A 21,843-nucleotide genomic window follows, 5' to 3' on the forward strand; every position below is an offset into this window, starting at 1 on the left:
AATCTGGGTCCATTTAGTTGTGGTGCGACATCTTCAAATTCGAATTTTAACTAGCTCAGAATCTTGTCCAATTTTTGTCCACCCAAGAAAGAAATTTGTACCATTCAAATAAACAAGGGAGGGCCATTTCAAAATTTGTCCTCATCGATCACCTGTAGTGCGGCGTCTTAAAACTTGAATTTTAACTACCTCAAAATTTTGTTCAATTTTTTTTTGTCCACCCAAGAAAAAATGTGTACCATTCAAATAAACGAGGGAGGACCATTTCAAAATTTAGGCCACTTTAATCACCTGTAGTGCGACATCTTAAAATTCGAATTTTAATTAGCTCAGAATTGTGTCGAATTTTTAAACATTTTAGTACCATCAAGAATAAATTCTGTACCATTGAAATAAACCAGGGACGGTCATTTAAAATTTGGCCACTGAAATTATGTGTAGTGAGACATTTTCAAATTCGAATTTCAGCTATCTTGATGTTACAAAAATCTACAAAAAAAAAAAAAAAAAAAAAGGAAAATTCTAAACTAGTTAGAATTCGAATTTAAAGATGTCACACTACTGGTGATTGAAGTGGAAAAAAGTTTTGAAATGACCCTCTTTTGTTAAATTGAATGGTACAATTTTTTATGGTACAAAAATTCTGAGCTAATTAAAATTCAAATTTGAAAATGTAGCACTATAGGTGATCGAAGTGCCCGAAAATTTAAATGGCCCTCCCTCGTTTATTTGAATGGTATTTTTTTTTCTTGGTTGAACAAAAATGGACAAAATTCTGAGCCAGTTAAAATTCGAATTTGAAAATGTCGGAATACATGTGATCAAAGTAATAAAAGTATACAAGTATAACAATATACACTTCTCCCTCATACCTAATCTGTATATCAATACAAAACTTGGTACACACATCTCTTATCCCCTATACTATTTTTTGAGATACATTTCGATTGTCTACTTTTACCCGAGGCCACTCCAGATGGGTCCAAAGTTGATGGGAGGGATTTTTGGAGGGAATTTTCCCAACATTTTCTCACCTGTTCAAATGCATTTTGGGCCCCAATACATAGCACCTCTGGAAAGCTTGTTTCACACTGAGAAAAATCCATTATCCGGACAGCGGTATATTGTACAAATACAAGGATTCGTTATGTTTACTAAGGAAATCTGTACGGAGCGTACTTTATCCATATGCTACACAGCTACTGCCTTTAACGCGCTTGGATGTTATATCATGTCGCTGCAGGATGTCTGATATCTAACAATCTTCCGTATTTTATATACGTATACGTATGTTAAATACTTCAGCTATATGTTATATACGTCCATCTGTGTGTGAGGTCCTGACCGCCTATAGACACCTCTTTCTTGCACCATAGATGACGTCATGAAACAACTGTCGTATGCTTGCGAGCTGGTTTATAAACGAGGTTGTTTACAAACGGAAAAGAATAGCGGAAGGAAAGAAAAGCCTGGGTAAGTGCAATAGTAAATTATCACTTTAGTTAAATATTCCATTAATTATATATTCCTTTAGTATAACTTGCTTTAATATAGTACTAAACAAGTAATGTGATTTATGACCACAATTCTTACTATTGTAACTCGTTAATGGTTGAGGAGAAAGAAATGGGTTAATCTGAATTTTGAGAAATCTTTGAATATTAATGTTCTGTAACTTTTTACATTTCAAGGTACGCAAAATGAATGTTATGTGTTTATTCTTTCCTTTTTATATGTGACGGTTTATTACTTGATGGAGATTTACTACAGGACTGCTTAACATAATTGCTAAGAAACCGTTTTCAGCGCGAACATTTTCTTGTGTAGTGAAGATTTAGGATTTAGATTTCTGGGCTTTCGGCATCAATGACCTTGTTAGCCCGTCACATGTGAGTTATGACGTCCCTCGGTGAGCACACTATCCGGGGAAAGGGAAGGAAGCAAACGGCCTGGGACCTATATGTTGGGTACTACCCGGCATTTGCCTGGTATGAAATGAGGAAAACCCAAGAAAGCCTCATTCAGGATGTCTGGACTTAAAAGCTTTTGATACTTTTTCGACCGAGTGCCCCTACCGGAATCGAACCTGGGTCCGCTCGTACCGAAGGCGAGAGCGTTAGCAACTACGCTACGCGGAGCCACTTGTGTCTAGGAAACCTATTTTTACTAGGATATTTGCAACAAAATTTATTTCCTTTCTTTCTTTATTTTTCTTTTTCTTTTTGTTTTTTAACAATAAAACAAAACATATTTTACAGCCTCACTGAAATTTAAAAACAGCAGTCAGGGAGAGCTCACGTTTAAGATTCTTTTTGTTTTGTTTTGTTTTGTTTTGTTTTGCTTGTTATGTTCTCTAGTTAACTAATGTTTGAGTTCCTGAGAATTACATTATTATTATTATTGTTTCATAATTTTCGAACCAAAAATTAGATGTTTTTCTTTTTTTCCTTGTGTTGACGTCATTGTGGCAAGTTGGGGTGTTTGTATCGTACCTTGGCATTAATTTGGTTACTAGCACATAGTTTCAAGGTCATAAGTTGTAGGCCGCTTGAAACAGCTATTACACAGTTGAGTGTCAGGCGTTTGACTTGCAGCTTTCGTTACAGCGTCTAAATTGCAGTATTGGATTGCGTCCAGCTTCTATGGCTGGTAAAAAAGTTATATCGCTTTCGTAATATGGTAAGAAATACAATGTAACAGTTAGGTATAGTATATATGACTAGTTTAATTAGTCGGAAATTACTCTGTTTCCTTGTCTTATTCTTTCGATTATGTTTAAGTACTGTGTCTTCATAGTATTGTTTCACTATTTCTAGAAGGAATTAAGTATTAACGAAGTAAAGAATAAGCAGAAGCCCACTTTGACGTTTACTATTTCTCATACTTCATTGAGAATGTTTTGATCCCCAATTGCGCAAACTTCTAATATGTATGTGTGTTTCTTTTTGTTGTTGTTGTTGTTGTTCTAGTATGTATGTGTGTTTCTTTTTGTTGTTGTTGTTGTTGCTTACACTGCTATAGATATGAGCTCCTTCATGGCTAAGCGGTTAGCGTACGCGCCTTTGGTGTGGGAAACCCGCGTTCGATTCCCGGCGGGAGTGGTTCGGAGTCCATGTTAATCAGTAAGTCCACGTCTCATACAGCCTCGTTGCAGAAAAGGATATTAAAATCAACTCAGCACTGCTTTACAGATGGAGTTGTTTGATTCAGGGTTCGAATGAAGCTTTTTACGGGAAGCAGGCACGTAGCCAAGGGGTGGGTCCAGACCCCCCCCCCCTTCGGATCCAGAAATGAAAAATATTAAGGAAAGATGAAACAGAAAGAAACAGATGAATCAGCCTCAAAAATATAAAGCTACAATAAGCGTTTTGGTTACTCTTTCTTACGAGGAGCTTTGTGTGGAGGAAACGGGAGGGGGGGGCGGATCAAGTTGAAATTGGATATTATTATAACGGAACATTCCGAATTCCATCTAGCTCCATGTTAACCGTATGCAGCGGCGCAAATCTGTCTTCAACATTGGGAGGGACGGGTAAGACAGTTCTCATAATTTTTTTAAGGATGTTCAAATTATGAAGTTGAAAAACAATGCTGCGGAGGATCAGGGGAGCAGAGTTGTCTTCAAAATTGTGAGGTGGGCAGATTTAAGGCTTATTCTGGGGTGGGGACATCAATTTCATCTTACTTTCCTTTGTGGCAATCGGACACAAATCATCACATTTCTCTCCAAAAAACGCATTTCAAATCGGATTATTGAGGGGAAAGTCCCCCCCTCCCAGTTCTAAGATTGGAGGGGACATGTCCTCATCCCCCCGGGACTTGCGCCAGTAACCCTATGGACTACAAATGACGATCGATAAACCGGTTCTTTCAGATAGCCTGTCAGAACTTAAGCAATGCCCAGAATTACCAATAATATGAACCATTTTGAATTTCGCGGCAACACTAATCCATTTTATAGGATGTCTTTACTCCAGAAAGAGATCTCGTTGCTATCCTTGACGGCATTGAACTAAGATAAGAGAAATAGAAAGAAGACGAGAAGAACCGAGTTCGAATGACCTTGGAAGACTATGTCTTTGTCAATACTTTTTTCTATTCTTTTACGCAAGATTTCTTCATAATTCTTTAATTAAAATACTTACTAACATATCCTCATTTTATTGTCCTAACAAATCAATATGGATATGTTGTCAGTAAAATAGTTTAGATTGATCGAACCCCTGGTGTGATAACCACAGTATTTCGTCACAGACCTCCCGTATTGCGAAATCGTGGCTACGTGCCTGCGGGGAGGGGGCGACTTTTCAGATATACAATCCAAGCCTTTTATTTCTCAGTGATGCAAGATATAATATATAGTATATAATATGTAAAATATGAAATGAGGGAACATATTTTCCCGGCAAGGGAGAAATTCTTTGGCGAGTTGGGGAAATTACTTGACGAGAGGGAAAATCTTCATCCTCCCGTTGATTCAAATCTTGATCGAAGATCATGCGAGTAGGATTCCATATTATGCTGTAGGTGTAGGTAGTACACAGTCTTGGCGCTGAATAGGACGCTAAGCTTCAAGCCAAACACATGTCTGTAATAACCTATTGCGATTGAATGGTAATGTAACGTAATGTACGATATGTGCATTTTCTAGATGCCATAAAATTATAATTTTAATTGAACATTCCACGATTATATACTTCAGGTTAAAGGAGTTTGATGATTAATTGAAGTGAATAATCGAGGCAGTGATTCTCAATCTTCTTGACTTACGACACACTTTAGTAAACCCCAATGACATCGATATATTTGTTTAGATTTTGGATTGCTTTCCAACAAGTCGAGCCGCGCCAAAGCTGTAGGCTTACTAAGTTAAGTGAACTGATCCTAATCTAAATCCATTGTTTTCGGGGGCGCAGAAATGGACAGTGACACTTCCGATACTATTTAAATCAAAATTCAGCCAAGCAACTTGGGGAGGGAAAGAGGGGAGACGGATCTTACAAATGATCGAAAATAACCGATATGAGAGAGCGTTTCGTAATAGTAAAAAAAGTGACTGACTAACGTAACATACATGTATTACTGGTTTTCTTATTTTCACCCAACGAAGCAGGTAATTAACGCTAGTACTAGGTATGTGTAGACTAAATGAGGTGATTTGCTTCGTGACCCTTCGAACAATGTACGAAGCGGATGCAAGCAGTTAGTACATGGAGTTAGCTTACCTAAATTTAGATTTCGCTTTCCGAAATCTTAATGGATGTATTAAGTGATTTCGTTACTTACACTCTTAATCTCTAAATACAAGGATTCAAAACACATTTTCGATTCCAAACTATGACTCTGCTAGACAAAGAAAGCATAGTCCAGTGTATGTTTTACTTCATTTTCATATACGTGCTCGTAGGTTTTCTCGGGGACTTGGTTTCCTCCCACTTTCTCATTTCACCAAATATTCCATAATCATTAACTTGCTTTAATCACCGACTCCCTTAGCCTAACAGCATAATAGTGGGACATTAAACTCAAAGACTTTATTTTTATTTTCAAGTAATTACTTTTCTCTCCCTTATTTATTTTTAATTTAATTTCTCTTTCAATTTCCCTCTTTTAGGAACATCAACATAATTTACAATTGTTTCTCATTATAATAACACTATTAAAAGTCCCATATGCAGCTCACCACGTTGGAACCCAGCGGAAACAGATGAACAACGAATATTGTCGAAAATATGCATTGCTTACAGCGGCGTAGCGAGCATTACAAGATTGGGAGGGGGATGAAACTTGAAATTGCCAAGTCTTGATTTTTATCTTAAAAAAATGTCAAGTCTTGATAAAAAAAAATGCCAATTGTTTCGAAAATCTTACAAACCCTATGAAAAACTATTACAGCAACCTTATTTTCATATTCGTTCCATTCCATGCCCCCCGTCTGAGACACGAATAAGATCAGCCCTTGTTCCGCTCTCGAGTCCAATTTAACATCTAACCTCAGGATCATTATCATCACCCACGAAGCACAACTGTTAATTTGATAACTCATGGCTATGTTAGATAACCTCCGCCAGCTAATCTTCACGAGAACCTTTAAAGTTACAATCAGTTGTAGAAATGCATTTAAAAACGTAGAATAAGGTAGGTTATATTTACTGTTTGTGATGTAGAAGTGCCTAATTTACATATTAAACATTCAATTGAGGGGTTCAGTGAGAGACCAGGCTAACTTACATCCAGGTCAAGATTGAGATTTTGACGGAACAGCATACTAATGTCATTAATTGACCTTTGCCTCAACCACTTGTCTGTGTGGCTTGTCCTGAGACAGGGGCGGATCCAGGGAGGGTCTATCTCCCCCAAGAAGAGGAAACTTTGTGTATTTTAATATAAAATAAAACCCACCCAGAGTTGAATCTCTTAAAAGTAGCTCTATCTTGTAAGTAGTGGCATTACAACCCACCGCCCCCCAGTAGTCCATCCTGGATCCACCCCTGTTGTATACTAAACCAAACTATGAATATCAGTCGTATCCTTTGAAACGTGCTGTTTTCATTTGTTTCCTTTTTTTTCAGAAAGTTAAAATTGTCAGTTAGCCTAGTCTCTCGCTAAACTGTCAATTGTGACAAAACACACCAATAATTGTTGATGCCAACTAAAACATACATATCCAAAGCCTACAAAATATATCACATTATTTAAGTTTTTTCTTTCTTTTTTTTTTCTTCAAAATTGCTTGCAATGTTTTTCTTCGTGCCAAGCATCCGAATGTCATCTTGAATTCTGACCTCATTTCACTACAATTCTTTGAAGTGTAAGACTGCGCAGCTTTTTTTCCCCTCTCTCTCGCTCTCTTCAGTCCTTCAGTCTCCCCCACTTTGATTTCATGATTTCGCACTCTGATGAAAAGTATTAAACACCAAAATGGAAAAGTACTAATATATAACCTCTCTTTTAGTAGCCCCTCCAACCACACGCCCGGGGCACGTGCCTTGCTTGCTCGCCCATAGCTCTGTGAGCTATATAAGTAAAATACAATGCGCGCGCATATGTAAACTTGGTGCCAGCTTTGATTCTCGCTGAGAGAGTATACATATAATGTTGGTTCGAATTCCATCAAAACCATAGGCTCATTTTTGTGTAACCTTGGTACTGAAGAAGACAGTAGACTTCAACAAATATTCCTGTCGGGCCTCGATGGCTCAGTGGTAGAGCGTTCACCTCTGGTGTTTGGGGTCTTTGGTTTGATCCCAGCTCGCGCCAAGTAAACTTTGTGGTGGACAAACACCGTGTGAGTGGGTTTTCTCGGGGTTCTCCCGTTTCCTCCCACTTTCTTCATTCCACCATTTCATTCATTATATCATCATCAGCGTCTCCTTTAGCCTAGCCGGTATACCCGTCATTATTGATACAACTATTATATACAGGATGCATCAGAAGTCCCTTGTCATCCTTTCTGAAAACTACAGGGATGTAGTTACATTGATTGCGAGATAAGAGATACACATTAGGCCCAGAGGGATACTTTCGGATTACATCACGCGGACGGTCGCCATCTTAGATTCGAAATTGTAATACGGACGATAAGTGGGTAGTGTGATACATGGCCATGCACTAAAATGTTCTGAGGATGTCAAATATGCAATCAGATATCATGTAACTTATTCTGGTGAAATGTTATTGGCAGTGAACCAAGTGAGACTATATGTAGTGGTATGTCATACCCTTCTGTTTTTTTTCCCCCCAGTGATAGAGACACCGTTTCTGGTTTTTTAGTGATCAAGATATACCTTCACGGAAGAATAAATGCTAAATACCATTAATAAATCCATTTTTTATACGTATTGACGAATAGCTTTGCACATAAAAAGATTTTATTTCTTATGTAGATTCTAAGTTGACAATACTGACATTTTTACCTTTTTCTACCTTTTGTTTGTAAAATGAGGTGTTTTCAAAGAAGTTCATCTAGTTTATATTTTGATGTGCCGTATTGAATTGTTTCTTTCGTATGTATGTATGTGTCGTCTTGTCTGAATTCTTATAAGCGTCGTATTTTGAGCATGGGCGGATTTAGGGGATTGCTGTGGGGGCAGATCTTACGGGAGTTTGAAATACCCCTCATTCGAGTGTGTGGTCCAGGAGTTTTCCCGCTGGAAATTGTTAATATTGAAAGTCGGTTTTTGAGCACTTTCGTGTATAATTCTCTGATACAAGGTAAGGGCTATTTTTATTTATTTTTTTCCAGAAAGTTGTTCACGATGGATGGATCAGTCTCTCCGTTTTTTCTCCGTAACTAAAAGAAGCTTTCCAGTGGTTTTCAGACATTATGTAAATAGAAATGCAATCTTGTAGGCTTCACACCTCACTGCATTTGAACATTTAGATAGCCGATATGTCGAGTCAAAATCGTAATAAAACACACCGCCTCTGATTTTTCCCACTTCGAACACATTTCCCTCTTATAGTCAGGGGTAAAAGCGAGGGGGAACGCGGGGGACGCAGTTCCCCACCTCGAAAAATATGTAGGACGTCCCCCAGATCCTAAAATGGTACAATGGGCAGAGATAGGCAGGAGGAACGGCGTGGAGTGATGCCGCTACCTACCGTCCCCCCACCTTTTCAGGTCCACTTTTACCCCTGGTTATAGTATATGTTCTACATGTTCCTACTGAGCAATAAACATTTGCAGAAGCTTCTTCCAATTGCTGTGGACACAAAGTAGGATATAGGGTCAAATTTGTGCACAGACGATGGCGATACTTTGTTCTAGATGATAAAAATTATGAATATTTACTGCACAAACCATAGCCTTAACTTTTCCACTTAGCTAGAAATTGAACAGCGTTAGGTCCGGTGATCGAGCAGCCATTCAACTGCCTCTCGTCGATCAACCCATGTTCTAGAAAATTGTTCAAGTAGTGACGCAATACGAATCCATAATGAAGAAAGCGCCATGGTGTTGAAAAAACTGCGAGAATGTACCATCCTCGGGCATCGCAGCTCGCAATATCTATCCCTGTACGAGCGTGAGGTATTATTCCGCAGTTAATTTTATGGAATGAAAAAGTGACTGATTAGACGTATTCCTCATTTGTCTGCCAACAACATAATTAATTTTCTTTGCGCTGGTCATGTTGGAGGGGTCTTGCACGCGGGGTTGTCAGGTGACCAATTGTGCATGTTCTGCCTATTAACCTTCCCATTTACGTAGAGGTCAGCTTCATCTGAAAAGAGTATTTGCATAAAAATGTTAACCATAATTACTCACTGCACTTGGCGATCAACATCGTTCTCGTGGAGATGTTGCTTCATTTGCACCTTGTACGGATGCACTTATACACGCGCAGACCCTATGACTCAACCCACATTGCATTAATAAATGACGTGTGCTCCTCTGGGGCCACATCCAGAAAGAAGTCAGCACTGCCGTAGGCGTTGCTTCATCTGTAGCTCTCTACGATCGTCCGCTACGACGTATGTTCACGAATGTGCCCGTCTCCTCAAATTTAGTTAATTACTGTGACACTGCAACATGTAACACAGTCACATTGTGGATGATTCTGTTTGCAATCGGTAACCACTGTACAGGCACTCCTCCCGCTCCACAGTTTGAATATTTCGATGCATTCCTCACGTGCTAACGGTATGGTTCTACATCTAGAAGAAAGAGGTAAATACAACGTTCAATTGGCAATAACTTTTCACCAAATTAAGCTCCATGGAATCTGATTGCATATTTGACATACTGAGAAAATTCTAGCCTGTGGCCATATATATATCACATTACCCACCAGTTTATAACAAACAAATTTAATCCAAAATGGCGGCCGTCTGTGAGAGTATTTCCAAACGGCCTAATGTGTATCACCCATCTCACATTCAATTAAACTACACCCGTGTAGAATTTAGAAAGGAACTTCGTATGATGTATACAGGGTGTTTCGAAAGTCCTCTGACGTTACAACAAAACGTAAGAGGAAAAACCATTTCTAAATATGTTGTTTTCATTCTAAAGTGAACACTTTTTAAATCGGAGGAGCCGTTTGGGCTGTACTCTTTATGCGCCCAATGTGGAATGAAAATGCAATGTTACCATTTACCTGGACCCACAACATATGTGAATGAAGTTACTGTTTGAAATGGGGGCTAGCCATCGACATGTTAACGTAAAAATCAGTAACTTCATTCACTTATGTTGTGGGTCCAGGTAAATGGCAACGTTGCATTTTCATTTAACATTGGACGCATAAAGAGTGTACAGCCAAACGGCTCATCCGATTTTGAAAATTCCTTCAACTTACATTGGAAACATCATATTTGGAGACGGTTTCCCAATTACATTTTGTTGTAACTCTGATAATAATCGAGTTACTTAATGTCAGGGGACTTTTGAGACACCCTATATATCTTATGGAATATATGTTTGATGTCCCTATAACTGTAGTATAATTTAGTTTGTTTAAATTTACAAGTTATTACAAGTAGATTCTGACTTACATGCGTAAGAGTTTGTATGTAACTAACTAATGAATTCTATTTCATGAAATTTACATTGAAATATTTAACACAAAATCTTTTATATTCATGCTTAACTTAGTGACTTGGCTTTGGACTGCAACTGATTATTGTACCCCATTATTGCTTGAGAAGAAAACCGATGTCCGAATCTTCATTTGGAGAAACCAAAGAACTATTGGAATGCTGAGGATTGCAATCATTAATTTCTACACTTCAAGGTGCGTAAATTATATCTAGGTATATTCTGTGTTTATTGTTATAATTACTATTACTATTATTGGGTTTAGAATCAATCAAGTACTTCATGATATTTTAGAGGGATCAAGATGGCTGCCAGATAGATAAATATTTGAGCGTCAGGCCCTTATTTCTTTTCAATTTTATATTTAATCAATGTCTATTTCCCCCCCCCCTCATTATTCCACCAAATCGTATTCCAAGATCATCAATTTTCAATACTCATTTGTGACTGTCAGCATACATAGCATAACCGTAGGAAGTAAAACAAAGATTTATTTTTATTTTTCGTTTTCATGTCTTTTCTCCATAGCTGTGAAAAATAACGACTTCAACATCATAAATTTGTATGCTACTTGCCTGCTTTCGAGCACAGTAATCAACTATTTGGACATTACGAAGCAAAGCAGGTCTACGTTGCAGTTAGCATACTTTTGAAAGGATGTGACATAATGATATTGGTGTTGCGATGTTCAGCCTAAACAGTGCAAGTAAATAAATCTGTAACAATTGTATTGGTGTTTAGCTTACATGTCCTCCAGACGGGCCAATTTTTTTTTTTTTTTTTTTACATCTTGTTACTTCTACTCTATATGAGGGGTCGCGGTAGCTCAGTGGTGGAGCGTTCACCTCTGGTGCTTGGGGTCCTGGGTTCGATCCCAATCCCCGCCAAGTGAACTTTGTGGTGGACAAACACGGTGTGCGTGGGTTTTCTCGGGGTTGTCCCGTTTCCTCCCACTTTCTTCATTCCACCATTTCATTCATTACTCATCATCACCGTCTCCTTTAGCCTAACCGGCATAATCGTGGGACGTAAAACTCAAAGATTTCATTTCATTTCTACTCTATATGAAGTATATTCTGAGGTTGTGTTTTTGGGGACGTGGTAGCTCAGTGATGGAGCGTTCACCTCTCCTGCGTGAAGTTCCTGGATCGATCCCAGCACGTGCCAAATGGGCTTTGTGTTGGACAAACACTGTGTGTGGTTTTCTCGGGGTTTTCCCGTTTTCTCTCACAGTTTTCCTTCTACTATTTCATTCATTCTCATGATTATAGTCTCCTTTAGCATACCCGGCAAAATCGTGGAACGTAAAACTCAAAGATTTCATTTCATATAAACTTTGGTGCAAAGTAACCCCATAGATGAAGATATTTTGCACCACATACAAAAAAGTATGTTCAATATACTAACATAATGTTTGTCTGCAATGTTTTCTCTCCTGTATTTATACATTTCACTTTTTACACAAAACTGCATGTGTAACGAATTTTTGTTACGAAATTCGAGACGAGACATAGCTCTTCCAATAGAAACAGATACAGTTTTCGAGACGAGACAACTTTCGCGACACCTTTGCGAGAGGTGACAGTCTCAAATCATTTCTCGTGCGTACCCCTAGCCCATATCGTGCGTTATCAAAAAGCATGTTAATGAGAAATAACAACATGTAAATACAATATAGGTAGTTAAAAACATTTTTGTTTTCATTCTTCACTAATGCATTATTATTAACCTCAGTATTTTATTGTCCATTCTTAATCTTAAGGTGATATATAATTAAGTTTTGAATTCGGTTAACTTATTTTGTTTCTCAAATTGTATTAAAAATGTATGTACAAACATGTTTATTTTCATTCTTGAGTGTTTAAAGTCACTATAGTTATTAAACATAGTAATTAATATTGTACTCTTAACGTTAAAATAATATACAGTTAACTTTTGAATTCAGTTAACATTTTTCTTACTGAAATTGCTTTAAAAAGTATGTAAAAACTTTTTTATTTTCTTTCTTGAGTGCCAAAAGTGATGCACAGTTATTAAGATTAGTACTTTATACTCTATTCTTAATTTTAAACTGATAAACAGTGCGTTTCTGAATAAATTATGTCAAGTTATTTGAGTGACGAACACTGGTACAAAACCCTAACTACCACTGGAACATTTCGATTTTGAGATGACTACTACCGGTGCAATACAAGGGATTTTAAAATATTGTTTTTCCTTCAACGGCTATTCGATTTTGAATTCTGACTACATGGTCATATATAGGAAGGATCAGTGTCTCTTTCCAACTATGGTACAGCTCCGACCGATTCACGGTGCTCACAGAAGAGACAAAAGAGTATGTTTTCAACCTTAAAGTAACGACCACTGGTGTTTTTACCCTGGTATGCAAAAGTAAGTGGGTACCCCAATGGGGTAGAGGGGTACTATGCGGTACCTAATTTCTGCATTTTAGATATATGGAAATACATGTGTCTAAAATGTAAAGAACTGATATTTGTTTACCGAAAACTGCAACTCGGTAAGCCTTACGGATACCGAGACATGGGAAAATAAAGAGCGACACGATATGTATGTGGGGCTTGCATACTTGAAGGTACAATTTGGAAAATGAATTCAAATATGACTAACGGCTATCAAGATATTGTCAAATAAAGAGAGGACCAATACAGGTATGGGATTTTCGTATTAGATGATAAAATTTCCGAAACCGGTCATGGAAAGTTAATAAACACCAGTAGCAATTCCATCTTCAAGTAATTAGATATTTCCATGGGGTGTTAGAACATCTTACAGTCTACCAAGATTAAATTTTAAAAGCTTTTGAAAATATAACTTGACATTTGTAAAGAGTATTAGAAATATGTATTTACCTAAAACTTGCAGCTAGTACATCTAACATATAGAGAAACACCGTGAAATAAAAGAGTATGAGATCTTGAAACTTCGGAAAAATTATTGGTCCCAACAAAATTAAAATAAGATGGTATTTCTATGGGTTAAGTAAGTACCTCAGTACAATTTCGATGGAAAGATTAGTTCTAGGTTTTCTTCAGGCAGTTCCAAAGGTTCATCGAGCTGTGTAAAAGAGTGAAAATTCCCTGTGAATATCTAATATAGTAACCAAAATATAACGAGTCATTTATTTTATGACGTAAAAATAGAGATCTTTAAGGATTTGTACTTCTGGGTCTTTGCTATAAGAAAGAAATTCAAAAACCTACTGTATATACCTTAATATGCAATTAAATCAGTGAGGACACAGTAACTTAGTGGTGGGGTGTGTACCTAGTATGTTTTGCAGAAACTACACTGGAGTATTCTCTTAATCCACAGAGATACGATCACACTTAACTGCCCATTTAATTTTAAAATGAAATTAAGGCAAGTGAATGTTGATGATAGAATTGATGGAGTGTAAAGGTGGGAGGAAAGGAGTACACCGAGAATACCCACGAATACAATGTCGACTACAAACTGACTTGGACACGGATCAAACCAGGGACCCAATACACCAAAGGTACGCACTCTACCACTAAGCCACCGTGCCTCCACCCATTTAATTGTCTATTAAGGTGTATACGGTAGTTTTCTGAAATTTCTTCTTCTTACAGCAAAGACTCAACAGTACAAATCCATGTGGGTCTCCATTTTTACGACCTCGTAAAATACATAATTACTTATATCTCGGTTGCTATATTAGATATTGACAAAGAATTTTCATTCTTTTTGTACGCTAGGAATTATCACGCTTGGATTTACCCGAAGAAAACTTCGAGCTGAATTAATCTTTCGATCGGAATTGCCCTGACGAGTGTGAGGTACTCACTTAACCCATATAAGTACCATCTTATTTAACTTTTATTAAGATCAAAAGTTGTTTTATGAAATTTCAAGATCTAATACTCTTTTATTTCACGGTGTCTCTCTAGCTGTAAGATGTACTGGCTGGAAGTTTTGGGTAACTCTATTCTCTTTTCTAATACTCTTTACAAATGTCAAATTATATTTTCCAAAGCTTTTAAAACTTAATCTTTTTAGACCCATGATGTTCTAAAACCCCATGGAAATACCCAGTTACTTTAGGATGAAATTGCTACTGGTGCTTATTCAGATTTCATGATCGATTTCGGAAATTTCACCACCTAACACGAAAACCTCATAACTGTGTGGGTCCTCCCTTTATTTGACAATATCTTGATAGCCATTAGTCATATTTTCATTAATTTTCTAAACTACTGTCAAGTATGGAAGCCCCACATACCTATGGTGTTCCTATTTATTTCACCATATTTCGGTAACTGTTAAACATACCGACTTGCGGTTTCGGTAAACACACACCTGTAACGTTCTTTATAAGTTTATTAAGATATATTTTAGAATGTTTAGAAATGGGAGGTCTGCGAATGCCATAGTACCCGAAAACCCCCATAAGGACGTGTGTGTAGTGTATTGAATTGAAACTACTTTTGAGGTTGTTGATAGCCCTCAGTAATTACGTTTTCGAAACTGCACAATCTAGTACGCAAAACTCACACTTCTATGGTGTTGTCCTTTATTTTCCCATACCTCGGTATCCATAAGGCTTACCGAGTTGCGGTTTTCTGTACTAAACAGATATCAGTTCTTTACATTTTAGAGACATATATTTCCACATATCTAAAAATGCAGACATATTAGGTACCCCATGGTACCTCGAACGCCAGTGGGTACCCACTTACTTTTGCATAGTAATACATTTCGAGTTGTTCAGCATCAACAAACACTTTTTTTTAATTCATCATTTTTCTACCAGAAACCCAAAAGTCCATACCTGACCGAACAGATTTTGTCCATTTAATCTAAAAAATGTTAAATATTTTAAAATGTAACATTTTAAATATTTTTGGATTTTTGTTTCAGGTATTTCATGTATCAAAACAAAACCAGGATTCTGCATGAAAGACAGCGAAAAGAAGCAGTGTAATTTGTGGCTAAAAGCACGTCCTTTCTGAAGACAGACCCGATTGTATTTACATTCTTTTGTACAAATATGTAACCTTAATAAATATACTGCTCCGCAAATTATTTCTTTCTTCCATAAATTAGAATAAATGTATGTCTGTTTAAAGAAAATGTTTGTTAGTTAAAGGTCTTTTCAACTCTTTTTCTCTGTAAATAAGAACATTATACCTTGCAACATTTTTTTTATCATTGTGCAATTCCGATTGGATAAAGTAAATCTGCACGAAGCACTATTATTTCAGTCATACATTAATAACTAATGTATTGTTCTGTGAATAAGGCAATGGTATAGTGAATATGTTTTAACATAAAATCTGTAACTCAGCTTTTCAGTAGTCAACTTTATTGAGAATCCGAAGAAAGAAAGAAAAAATGTTGGACTTAACGAATTTCAAAATTATTTTTGTTCGAATTCTGGACTAATCCAAATTATCCAGAGAAATCATTTATGTTGCTCTCTACAGATGTATCCTTTCTCCAAATCGTATGAAAAGGAGACTTCATACATCGCTATATTTTGTATGTACTATGTTTCGTATTTATTTAATCACTTTGTACCTTTCTCTAGTGTTGACAAGGCCGCAAGTGTCAATCGAATAATTTAGTGTTTCACTCATGTAACCTTGTGACTAACGTACGTCCTGTCGGTATATATATGTTACTGGGTTCGGTTAGCGACAAACAATTTTTAGTGTTAAACAAATACAAAAATCTACACGCAATGAGATACGATGATCTCTGCCTCATAGACAATACCAAGCAACTAACGGTACTGAGTGTGGTTGAATTTACTAGTGGTATTATCTGGCTAAAATCAATGTTCCGAGAGCTATACTTCTTTTTGTGCTCTGAATGCAAACTTTGATATAACCGTTTTAAATTATTGTACATCTATCTATCTATATAGCTATATCTATATCTATCTATCTATCTATCTATCTAAATATATATATATATATATATATATATATATATATATATATATATATATATATATAATTGTAAACTAGAAACTTCCGAGTAATTCTGAGAATCATCGCTCTTTTAAATAATGTATGAGACTATTACACTGCTCGTTACTTAAAATGTTGAACTAAGAAGGATACATCCAGGAAAGTCCAAATTTGCAGAATGTGTAGAGCAGGGAAGGATAAATATGTTTGGTCGATGGCTGCACAGCTTCTCATACCTGTGAACTCCGCCAGCTACAGTTGATGAGCTGTGGCATTGGATCGTAAGACGCATGGCTTACCATACCAGAAGAGAACATCCTCTCGATGTCTCGCTGTGTTACAGTCGTTCTGGTTGTCAATGTTGGGTCAGTTCTGCTCTGCTATCACCACGTTGTCACACAGCGAATACAGCGGTAAGTTTAACCCTTAACGTAGCAAGCCTAAGTCGTCAAAGTTGTTTACCAAGCTGGAGTCTTCTGGGGACCCCAAGTATTATTTTAATTTCTCAACATAGTATTGCAGAGGGTTACTCCAACTATTATTTTTTGGATGTCTAGAAGCATACTTAAGTTAAATGAACATTGTTGACGTCAAATATTATGTATATTTGAACACTATTCAGTTCTTCATACAATTTCATACTTGTGTGTTCGTAAATCTGAAACACAGGTTGAACAATGAAGTTTTTACATTTTGAAGTGTGTTTTTATTTTTTGTATTTTTTAAAGAAACGCATCGTTGATCTAATCATGTAATTGATATCTCAAAGGGTTGCAGGATACATATAAAAATCGAGAATAAATTGATTCTTATAATTGCGGCAGTATCACCAAATATCACTCTCTGGGGTCCCTAGAGTACCCCGCTTGGTATGTTAAGGGTTAAGCATATTCGACACTTACTATTAGATATCGGCTTGGGAACTTTGGCGTAGCTACCCTGTCTCCTTGAAGTTGCATTTTTAATGGGGAGTACTGTTTAGGAATCATCTTGTGAGGGAAAACGTTTTCAGCTGACACCATGTTTTTAATTATAGCTTCATTTAAAAAATAACGTATCTGTTAATTAAAATGTTCATAGAAGTTATTTCTGGAAAATCCTATTCACGCCTCTTGTGGTAACAACTGCATTTTGGAAGAGGATATTATTAAGGAAAAGAATGAGGTAAAGTCGTCTGTATATAGTACACACGGAAAAAAAGTATTTGACAGTTGACAAATTTTCTTTTGCCAATAGGTCGGCAACAAATTAATTAATTTGGATCTTTTTGTTGTTATTCTTCGAATAGTTATAACTTGACAACCTGCCAAAGTCGGTACTCTGATAGGTTAATTTATTGTTGAGTTTTTAGGAAAACAAATTTTGTCAACTGAAGAATATTTTCTTTCGTGACTGTACAAGCAATGGATGATAACGGCTTAATAAATGACTGTACGTAAGTCTTTTTTGAGTTTGAACATAGGATTGTACATGGCTGTGAATTTTGCATTATTATTGAAGTGCTGCAACTAAGTTATTGCAAAAGGTATGATAAATTCTTACAGTAATATTGTCACATATTGATTTACTCTGTATGAAAACTAAAATAGTTTAACATATGGTTACCCTCCTTTGTGCCAATAATTTTAAAATTAACTCTTGTGCCACTTTTCAACACTTGGCTTTGCAGTAGCTTTCCAAAGAATTAGCAGGAAGTCCAAACTTACACCCTGCAGATAAATACATTTCTCTGGACAGTTTCACTGCTCCAAACTAAAATTTGAAAAGTGTAGTATTTTTAATTTTATTATTATTGGCACAAAGGAGACATATTTTAAGCTATTTTTGTTTCCATACAGAGAAAAACAATATGTGGCAACATTACAGTAAGAATGTATCATGCATTTCTCAGTATGTTGCAGCACTTCAATAATGGTGCACTATACGTACAATCTAGATCCTGAATATGTCCAATTCATATATTACAACAAGGCAATACGTATGCGATACAGGTAAAATCCGTATATTTCATATGGACAATCTACAAGCTACATACATCCAGTCCATACATTACATATGGCCAGCCTGTACGCGACATACGTGTAATCTATATGCCGCATGCAGACAGTCTGTAAGCTGCATATGTGCACTCTGTATGGTGCATACGGATATTCTGTATGCTGTATCGGGACAAGCTGTGTGCGACATAAGGAAAATCTGTATAATACATAGGTACAATACGTACACTGTATCTAGTCGTACGTACGGGGCACAAGTACAATATAGATGCTGTCTCGGGATTGAACGCAAGAAACACACGTACAGAACGTATATTGCATACTTCTTGAAATTACGCTCCGTCCTGATAGTCAGTGAGTGTCGTCATTATTAACCCACATGCTACATACGACCCTGACGTCACAAAGCTAGATATTACCTCCGTATATACTTGTTACTGTAGATGACGTCACATGAATGACGTCATTGCACTTATGTAGACAGTACGTATAATACATACTTTTTCAGCTATACGTTTGCTGCAGGATGCTATATACGGTTGTACGTTAAGTCCAGAAACTACAGGAATTACGAATGTAACCTACGTTTTTAAGTATGCCACCTACATTTTTTTTTCTCAGTGCATGCTGAAGAGAATGAACTATAAACCATGATTTTCCATTGAAAAGTGTTGATGCAATAGCTATGTCACTGCGATTTTCTTTATACCAACGGAGTAAATGGACCACAGGGACTTATTCCGTTCTCCGTGGTACCTAATTTTTTGTGCATGAACATATCTTTATGTTTATCGAATAGACTAGGTTTGATTCGGATGTTCGGATGGCACGTTCATGTCCGTTCCTTGTTAGCTAGTTAAAATTCAATTTTGAAGATGTCTCACTACAGGTGATCGAAGTGGTCGAAACTTTTAAATGGCCTTCTTTTGTTAATTTAAATGGTACAATTGTTTTCTTCGTTGGACAAAATTCCTAAGATACTATAAATTCAAATTTGATGATGTCGCACTACAAGTGATCGAAATTTGTAAAAGGCCCTCTTTAATAATTTGAATGGTATAATTTTTTTGTTGGCTGGACAAAAATTGGACAAAGGTGTCGCACTACAACTAAATGGGCTCGAAAAATCTTCTAGAAGTTATCTTGTGAAGCAATAGATTGAAGCTGAGAAACGTTAACAATTCAACATGAAAATGTATTTTGCAAAGTGTATGCTAAACAAGTAATACTTTCGAAGTAAATAAGCTTGTTTTCAGAAAAGGACATTTCTATTTTGTTCGACAGCAAAAGCTCAAACTTCAGCAACTTTTTTTTCTTATATTTTCATAGCAGTTTTAAGTCTGGTAAAAAGTTTACGCCACTATGACACAGCCTAGATGTAGCTCTCTTTTTGTATACTTGACAGAGTTCATCCCAAAGAAACCGTTGAAAAATGTATTTCAGAAAGAAATGAACAACCTTTTCAAAAATGAGCTCTAAATATGAGAGTATTTAAATATAAGCTTGTGTTGCTGTAATACACACCTCTGTCTCCAAACGTAAATTCCCTACTAAGTCTTCAGTTATGTTTTCGATAACATTCCCTTCTTCCCATTTATTCCTTGTTCAAATAACTTTATTCCATTTAAACTATCAATATTGTAGTCTAAATTGTAAATTATTGCCGTTTGAGAGGACAATGTTACGGCAGCAGAAAATTGGATACAAAAAGTTATTTCAAGTGGATTTATTTTCTTTTAAACAAGAACATAAGGGTTTTTAATATAGACTTTTATTACAGTAAAAATTGCCTTCAACAGACCCTTTATTAAACGAAAATTTATTTTAAACGGAAATATTTCACGATCCCATGAATTTAAAGGTAAAACAAAATGTGTTAAATTCTCTTGATTAGGCAGAACCTGTGTTGCGAACAACGGATATTAAAATACACTTTTTAACAGAAATTTTCAAGTTCCCTAATACAGTGTTTAAAATTTTCTTAGACATTCTCTGGGAGATTAGGTGTAAGAACTGCGTTGTCTGTAAAGATCTTCTTTTACTTGTTACCCTACACATTTACTCTTTAGTCCACAACCATCTAAGGCCCTAGATACTGTGTGAATTTTTGAACGAAGTGAAATTTACATAGTTATCTGCAAATACCAATAACGCGTTCTCTAGCTGCTCTAGAGACAGGAACAAGGAGCATAATATACACAATAGATCAAAAGGGAGCCAAAAGTAGAGGGAAGAGCGCGGAAAAGGGCATACAGGGTGTCTACTAAAATTCCAAAATGAAATTTTGTGACTTTTTCGTGACCTTTCCTTTATCAAACCATAAAATTTCGGAACATACTCAAGAGCGAAGTTGGATGCGAATTGGGCCGAATTTTCATGCGTGCGATTTGGTAACGATTTTGTAGCGTCTAAAGCCGACCATAGACATCTTTGGTTGCGAATTTTGATGTTTTGTAGAACAAAATTTTCCAGTCTGTACGTATATTTGTACAGACTAAAAAAAAATCGTGACCCAAAAGCTAAATTTTCTGACTTTCGTGACCTTTTTCTCATTTCGGGACTTTCGGGACTTTCGTGACCGATAGACACCCTGGCATAGCGTCTACTTCTTGTCTTGGTCTTTGAAATCGTATATAATTTTTTTTTTGTTTGTTTGTTTGTTTACTGTAAGTTTTATGTGTATTAATTCGTAGCATAAATAAATAATATAATTGAATACGTTAGGCCTATATACAACATTTTATTTTATCTCACTATGTCCATTATATGTATGTACCTTATTTATTTTTCTAAGCATAGAACTATCTTGGTTAACTTTGACACCCTTAACGGAAATATTTGCGAGTCCTGTTCAATTTCGCTAGGCAGGTTTTATTATGTGCTTATGCCAGAAATGTTTATTTACTTCTCTTAGTATATTTATTCTTTATTCACAGATACTTGGCGCATTATTTGTAAAACAATGACGGATCCAGGATATGATCAAGGGAGGGGCTAAACCATAGTTTGCAGCTTTATCCAGTGTTAAGCAGGATTGAAATACATTTTATCCAGTTTATATCTGAGCGTCAGTTTATATATATATAAGTAGATGTATTTTAATTTCACATACTGACTGTGAACTGTTTGAATCCAAAGAAACCAAATTTATTTAAGAAGCCTTGGACACTTTCGGAGCTGAAAACATTAAAAGCGACCTTGCGTTTATCAATACTCATTTCAGTTCATAACGAGATTAGAAGAGCGATGATTAGGACTTTGCAGTGCATTTGAGCTGTTTGATTCAATAACGAAGCAGACGTCCCCAAGACCAGTCGGAGAAGCATTTCTTCGAAAAGCACATTCAATA

The sequence above is a fragment of the Thermobia domestica genome, chromosome 17, assembly GCF_964235325.1.
Source record: "Thermobia domestica chromosome 17, izTheDome1.hap1.1, whole genome shotgun sequence".
NCBI classification, from domain to species: Eukaryota; Metazoa; Arthropoda; class Insecta; order Zygentoma; family Lepismatidae; genus Thermobia; species Thermobia domestica.